The sequence below is a fragment of the Rhinopithecus bieti genome, unplaced genomic scaffold, assembly GCF_001698545.2.
Source record: "Rhinopithecus bieti isolate Rb0 unplaced genomic scaffold, ASM169854v2 scaffold_41913, whole genome shotgun sequence".
NCBI lineage: Eukaryota > Metazoa > Chordata > Mammalia > Primates > Cercopithecidae > Rhinopithecus > Rhinopithecus bieti.
Window position 1 is genome coordinate 8393519 of NW_016818964.1, and position 8182 is coordinate 8401700.

An 8182-nucleotide genomic window follows, 5' to 3' on the forward strand; every position below is an offset into this window, starting at 1 on the left:
CCCCGCAAAGGAACTGAGCAGAACTGTGTGTGAGACATGCCACTCCGGGGACCCCAGAGCCATATCACAGCCCATGGAGTGTGGGTCCCTGTGGCTTCAGACCTGCAGAGTTGGGAGAGATGACCCAGGTCTGGGCCCAGCTAGGGGCTCCTGAAGCTGGGATGAGGGTGCAAATTACAATTGGATTTGCACTGTGGAGGGGTCCTGGGCAGGGGAGCCACAGGCTTAGATGAGACTGGGAAATGTTCGAAACTGGATTTAACTATCCCGTTTACTAAATCTAGGGCAATCAGTAGGAAGGATTCAGGACCCCGCCTTCCCTCACAGGGGCCACCATCCTTGCTGGGGCCCGAGCAGGAGAGCAGGCAGCCTCCGCCTAGCCCATCTGTAACATGGTAGACTGTTTCCTAGCTCTGATGTCCAGATGCTAGGATTGTCCCTTGGAATTTTAAACCAAAACCAAAACCCTGTTTTGGTTTAAAACAGGCATTCTAATAGCTTTCCGTTGGCATTGCCCTCTCTCCCCTGCGTCCAGGACAGGATCAGAAAGCCCCTGGTGTGTGAGAACAGCACTGAGTGTGAAGTCAGGGCCTGTCTCCATGCAGGGCTGTAGCCCAGGGACATGTGGAAGCCTGGCGGGGCAGGAGCAAAGCTGCTGTTCAGTCCTCATGGGACTCGGTGGTGAGGAAAGGGAGGCTGCGGGGGGGTTTTTGCAGAGGCGCTAGTGGCCACAGTTGGCACTGGAAAATCTCCCAGCCCAAGGTCCCCCTGGGGACGTGAGCTCAGAGTGTGTAGACATGTCTCCCCAAGGACTTCTGAGCAGCAAGAGAGGGCACGTATATGCCTGTGCAAGTGTATGCATTTCTACTGAGGCTGGGGCTGGAGATGCCTGGGACCTGGGGTGGCATCTGTCAGCCCCCACACTGGGGGGTCCTTTCCACTACATTTTCCATTTAACTCTTCTCCACCCAGGTGAGGGAATCCCCCCAGTGACGGCTTTCATTTAGATGTAGGGCCAGAAGTGTTCACAGGTGTGCTGGGGAAAATAAGCCTTACTGGCGCAAATAAACGAACTGGGTTTTGGCTGTGGGACTTCTCAGAGCACACAGAGTTGTCTCTTCAGTCTCTAAGAGGGACTTAGAATGTGGCATTTCCCATACTTCTCGGACTACGGCACCCTATGCAGCCCCAGCTCCTGGGAAGAGCACTGAGAAACCGTATTTTACAGGACAGAGCATGGGAAATGTTAGAACATTTGAAATCGGAATCTCCCAGAACAGCTAGGTCACATGGTTGTGGCGCAGATAAGGAAACGGGGGCTCAGCGAGGGCCTTCTCTAAGGTCACGCGGTAAGTTAGAAAGATGGTGAATTTGGCCCCAGGACCATCTAGCTGGGGGGTGGGGGGCATGTGGTCAGGCAGCGATGGCAAGTCAGAGGAGGAAGGCAGGCCGAGAGCCAGGCTGGCAGTCCACAGCCGGGGTGCTGTTGCTTTTCATTAGTTTCTTTTTGTTGATGAATTGATTTGCAAACTTCCTCTAACAGGAAACTTCAAACACACACAGACTGGAGGGCAGTGTAATGAGCCCCCATCTCCTTCACGCATGCCACCTGTCAGCAACTCGAGGTTGGTCTTGTGTCCCTGCTCCCACCCACTACCTCCCCTCCGAGGGGCAAGTTTGAAGCAATTCCCACTGGGGGTCTTCAGTGGTGACCCAGAACGGATCTAGTGGGTTTGGGGTGGGGGCAGGGGAGGGACACTCAACGAGCTGAAGGTAGAGTTGGGGTCTGGGAGGTGGGGGTCCCAGGGAAGAAGTGTCCCAGAGGCCCCGATAGGATAGCCCCAGGGAAATACTGGCTGCTGGACAGTTGGGACGTCCAGGGAACATGGAGAGCCAGGACCCTCTGCCTGCCGTCCTGAGTGGGACTTAGGGGCAAAGCAGTTGGGGTGCTTTGCCGGGCAATAATCTCACAGAGTAGGGAGCGCCCTGTCCCTGCCCCTGCTGTGAAGAATCTAGTGGCTTTGGACTGAGAAGCAGGAGAATCAGATGAGGGGTGGGGGTGGCCCCTGCCACCTTCCAGGAAAGGAAAGTGACCCTCAGAGCATCCAGAGGAAAGTGAGCCTGGGCCTCTTCCTCCCTGGGCCTCAGTTTCCCTGCTTGGGCTGTCAGGGGTTAGACGTGGACTCTGGGGTCTCCTCCTCTGAGGGCATCATTAGTTATGTGGTTAGCAAGAGTCAGGCTCCCCTTTCACCCTCCCCAATCGTTTCTGCAGTGGTGAGTCCACCTCATTCATTCATTCATTCATTCATTTTCTACATTGCCAGAGGCTGCAGGCAGGCCCACAGACACGAGGCCTGCAGCTCAGGAGGGACACGGGGGGACAGAGAGCTACCTGCTAGGGTTGATCAGCATGACCAGCCTCCGGAGGCAGGGGAGAGCTGGGCTATGGCTTGGTGCTTCCCTTTCAAATTAATCACGCATATATACATGCATTTTCATGCAAAGTTATCTCGTGCCTTCAACAAGGCTGAAACATGGAGCAGCAATCCTACCATGCATTGATCTCAGAGGGCCTCAGCCAGAGCACTCTCCTGGGTGTCAGGAGCCCTGGGTTCTAGCCTTCCACTGCCACCAACTCCACCTGTGACTTCAGGAAGAGTCTCTGCCTCTGGAGCCACCGGGCACTGGGTTCAAATCCTGACCCCTCCACTCTGTGACCTGATCATGACTAGCTGTTGTCACCTCTCTGTGCGTCAGCTTCTTGATGTGCACGTGGTGGGGAATGACTGGCCCAGGTGGTGGGTGTGAGTGGGAAGGGATGTCATAGAGGCTTCAAAATACTTGCCCTCAAGTCCATGCACGGCCCCTGGAGACTCAGAAATACCTGGAGAGACCTGGGGGTGGAGTTCCGTTGGCACATGGGTCGGAGTGGGGCAGCATTTGGGGAAAGATGACCTCCTGGTCCATGGGGTCCCACTGGGACCTGGTGCTGACGTGAGGCCTGCATGACGTGGCACAGGCAAAGCTCCTAGCACAGTTGTGGCTCTTTAATAAATGCCCATTTCTGTCTTCTGTTGTTTTTCCTTTTCCAAGTTTAAATTTTAAAATAGATGTTTTGAAGAGAGACCAGCAGATTGTCAGGCAGGCAGGACTTCAGGGACAGTCTGAGCTGCTTTTTGGTGACTTGCAAGATCTGCAGACGGTGGCACTGCTTAGAGAGTGGAGTTCTAGACAGCAGTTAAATGGAGTGAATTGCCCTTTAGTGTAGACGAATCTCCAACACCAGATGGAGGGGAAAGAAGGAAGTTACAAAAAGAGAAGTGCAGGAAGAGGCCAGGCGTGGCAGTGCGTGCATATCAGCTCAGCACTTCGGGAGGCCCGGAGGGGAGAACTGCTTGAGCCCAGGAGTTTGAGAGCAGCCTGAACAACACAACATCCATCTCTATAAAAAAATAAAAAATTAGCCGGGCGTGGTGATGCATGCCTGTAGTTCCAGCTACTTGGGAGGCTGAGGCAGGATTGCCTGAGCCTGTAGTGAGCTGTGATTGCACCACTGCACTCCAGCCTGGGTGACAGAGAAAGATCCTTCTAAAAAAAAAAAAAAAGAAAGAGAAAAGAAAAGTGTGGCAAGAGACTGGTGCGCTGGCTCATGCTTGTAATCCCAGCACTTTGGGAGGCCGAGGCAGGCAGATCACTTGAGGTCAGGAGTTTGAAACCAGCCTGGCCAACATGGTGAAACCCCATCTCTACTAAAACAAAAAACAAAAAAATCAGCCGGGTGTAATGGCGGGTGCCTCCAATCCCAGCTACTAGGGAGGCAGAGGCAGGAGAATTGCTTGAACCCAAGAGGCAGAGGTTGCAGTGAGCCGAGAGTGTGCCCCAGCACTCCAGCCTGGGCACCAGAGCAAGACTCCATCTCAAAAAAGAAAAAAAAGAAAAGAAAAGAAAAGTGTGGCAAGAGACCATTTATACAAAGTTTAAGAACATGCCAGATGCTGTTCTGTGTTCTCTGTGAAATCCGCATACAGCCACCTTCAGGGAACGTTCCACCTGAGCAGAGGAAAAGGTTCTGAGGCTCACGTGAGGCCGTGGTGTTGGAAGCCCACTGGGCCTGTAATAGCTCCTCTTTGTTGAGCACATACTACATGCCAGGCACTCTTCCAGTGGCCTCATTGATTACCCCCATTTAACAGATGAGTAAACCAAGGCACAGAGAGGTCAAGTGCCCTGTCCAAGGCCACACAGTTAGTAAGTTACAGAGCCATAATCAAACCCACTGCTCTTCATGACCAACCCACATTGCCTCTCACACTGCGGCACACAGTTCTTCGTGTTTTAAAAAGGATTTCAGACACCTAAAGGGAGCGTGGTCGAACATTAGCATGGGTGAAGTCTGGTGGTGTGTTCTTGGGTGTTCCTTCTTCTGTTCTTGGTAATTTTCCATAAGGATGTTTACAAAGGCCAGCTCTGGCCTGAGGTCTGTGCTGGCCCCTTGCCTGGCCATGATCTATATCACACCGGTATCCCAGCTGCCAGGGTGGCAGAGCAATGACCCTCTCACTCCCCAGCACTCACAAGATGGGTCCTGGCACATTCTCCTGCTGCAGCTAAGAGTGGCAGAGGAGGCCGGGCGCGGTGGCTCAAGCCTGTAATCCCAGCACTTTGGGAGGCCGAGACGGGCGGATCACGAGGTCAGGAGATCAAGACCATCCTGGCTAACACGGTGAAACCCCGTCTCTACAAAAAAACACAAAAAACTAGCCGGGCGAGGTGGTGGGTGTCTGTAGTCCCAGCTACTCAGGAGGCTGAGGCAGGAGAATGGCGTGAACCCGGGAGGCGGAGCTTGCAGTGAGCTGAGATCCGGCCACTGCATTCCAGTCTGGGCGACAAAGCGAGACTCCGTCTCAACAAAAAAAAAAAAAAGAGTGGCAGAGGAGGCATGGGCCCTGCGGAGAACAGATTCACCAACACCTTGGCTGTTCTCCTCAAGACAGTGGGGACAGGCGGCCTGTCAGGCTGCCCTGAGGCCTTCCCAGTCTTTCTGAAGAAGGGACTCAAAACCATGGAATTAGCAGAGCCTGGTCTGTGGGAGCTGATGCGTAGGTGCCCACACCAACCCAGTCTGACCAGAGAGGCGCTGGGTGTCCACTGGCCTGTGTGCCCTGGTAGTGGCAGTCGATGGTGCCTGCTGGGCTCCTGGAAATGTGGGCAATGCTCCTGGACCCCACGCCCTCATGCCCCAGAGGGGCCAGCAGAGGCCTGGTCTCACCTCTTCCCCACTCCCACTCAAGAGATAGGGAAACGGAGGTTGGGTTGAGGGAGAGCCCTTAATGGGAAATTTGGAGCAGGGCCAGGCGGCTCCCTTGTGCCAGGCAGCCTTTGTGGGCCCTGAATCATTTGCTAAAGAAAATTGGGAAACTTCTCAGCCCCAGGTCTGGCTTCCGAAGCTGCATTTCCATTAGATGGAGTCTGAGGCACCTTTGGCCCAAAGGACTAGCTTTGTCTCTGTTGCTCTGGTGGTGCACACCCCACTGCCACACAAACAGCTCTGGCTCCAGATGGCATTTGGTGGAATTGTCCAGCTGTGGCCGGAGCTCGGGTTATAGAAATAACCAAGTCAGAGCATTTGATCATTCATTCATTCCCTCATCCTTTCACTCATTCACTCCTTCCTTTTGTCCATTCATGTGCTTATTTGTTCTTACAAACAATAAGATGCTCAGCATGCGCCAGATACCCTGGGGGCTCAACAGCGGGGCCCCTGCCTTCAGGGAGCTGCCTAACTGGTGGAGACTGGGCAACCAGCTTCTGGCTTCTCTATCACTACGGTTTGCTTTATCTGAAATGAATGTGGTGACTGCAGCTTTATTTTAATTCATGGTAGCATGGTGTATCTTTCTCCATCTCTTTATTTTTCAACTATCAGTCTTTATATTTAAAGTGGATTTCTTGTAGACAGAATATAGTTGGGCCCCTTGGTTGTTTATTTTTATTTTATTATTATTATTATTATTTTGAGACAGGGTCTCACGCTATCACCCAGGCTGAAGTGCAGTGGTGTGATCATGGCTCACAGCAACCTCGACCTCTTGGGCTCAAGTAATCCTCCCACCTCAGTCTTGAGAGTAGCTGGGACTATAGGCACACACCATCACACCCAGCTAATGTTTTTGGATTTTTTGTAGCAACAGGGTTTTGCCACATTGCCCATACTGGTCTTGAACTACTGGGCTCAAGTGATCTGCCCGCCTCAGCCTCCCAAAGTGCTAAGATTATAGGCATGAGCCAACAGCCACCATGCCAGGTAGGCCTTGTTTTTTGTTTTTTTGTTTTTTTTTGAGATGGAGTCTTGCTGCGTTGCCCAGGCTGGAGTGCAGTGGTGTGACCTCAGCTCACTATAACCTCCGCCTCCTGGGTTCCAGTAATTCTTCTGCCTCAGTCTCCTGGGTAGCTGGGACTACAGGCATGCGCTACCACGCCCGGCTAATTTTTGTATTTTTAGTAGAAATGGGGTTTCACCATATCAGCCAGGCTGGTCTTGAACTCCTGACCTCGTGATCCTCCTGCATCCGCCTCCCAAAGTGCTAGGATTATAGGCGATGAGCCACTGTGCCCGGCCTAGGCCTTATTTTTTAATTCACTCTGACAATCTATGTCTTTTAATTGATCTATTCCAATCATTCAGATTTAAAGTGATTGTTGATAGAGACAGATTACTGTCTACAATATGTATAACTCTTTTCTATTGATTATACTTGTTCTTCGGTCCTACCTCCCTTTTTTTACCTGCCTTCTCTGGTTTTAAAAATTGAGCATTGGCCGGGCGCGGTGGCTCAAGCCTGTAATCCCAGCACTTTGGGAGGCCGAGACGGGTGGATCACGAGGTCACGAGATCGAGACCATCCTGGTCTACACGGTGAAACCCCATCTCTACTAAAAAATACAAAAAACTAGCCGGGCGAGATGGCGGGCGCCTGTAATCCCAGCTACTCGGGAGGCTGAGGCAGGAGAATGGCGTAAACCCGGGAGGCGGAGCTTGCAGTGAGCCGAGATCACGCCACTGCACTCCAGCCTGGGCGACAGAGCGAGACTCCGTCTCAAAAAAAAAAAAAAAAATTGCGCATTTATTAGTATGGTTTCATTTTATCTTCTTTTAAGGCATATCAATTATATTTCTTTTACAATTATTTTAATGGTTGGGCTAGAGTGTGCAATACATATTTTGTTTATGTGGTTTTTAAAACTTTAACATTTTTATTTATTTTCAAGATAGGGTCTTGCTCTGTCACCCAGGCTAGAGTGCAGTGGTGCAATCTTGTCTCACCACAGCCTCAACCTCCCAGATTCAATCGATCCTCCTACCTCAGCCTCCCAAGTAGCTGGGACTACAGGTACACACCACCACGCCAAGCTAATTTTTGTATTTTTTGTAGAGACAGGGCTTTGCCATGCTGTTCAAGCTGATCTCAAGCTCCTAGGTTCCAGCAATCTGCCTGCCTTGGCCTTCCAAAGTGCTGTAATATCAGGGGTGAGCCACTGCGCCCAGCTGGGTTTTTTTATTAATAGACTTTTTGAACAATTTTAGATTTGCAGAAAAATTTGAGCTGATACTACAGAGGAAATACATTTTTTCCCCTAATAAAAGTCCACCTTCAAATAACACTATACCACTTCATGTGTAGTGTGATGACTTAGAACAGAATTTCCAGTTCCTTCCTCCCATCTCTTATGACGTTGCTCTCATCCATGTCACTCCTCCATTTGCCATAACCATCCAGTACGTTGAATTTCTGACCTATATCATCTTTCTCCCTGAAGAATTTCTTTACTTCTTCTTTTTTTTTTTTTTTTTTTTTTTTGAACTAGAGTATCTCAGCCGGGCGCGGTGGCTCACGCCTGTAATCCCAGCACTTTGGGAGGCCGAGGCGGGCGGATCACGAGGTCAGGAGATCGAGACCATCCTGGCTAATACGGTGAAACCCTGTCTCTACTAAAAATATAAAAAATTATCCAGGTGTGGTGGTGGGCGCCTGTAGTCCCAGCTACTTGGGAGACTGAGGCAGGAGAATGGCTTGAACCCAGTAGACAGAGCTTGCGGTGAGCCAAGATTGTGCCACTGCACTCCAGCCTGGGCAACAGAGTGAGACTCTGTCTAAAAAAAAAAAAAAAAAAAAAGTATCTC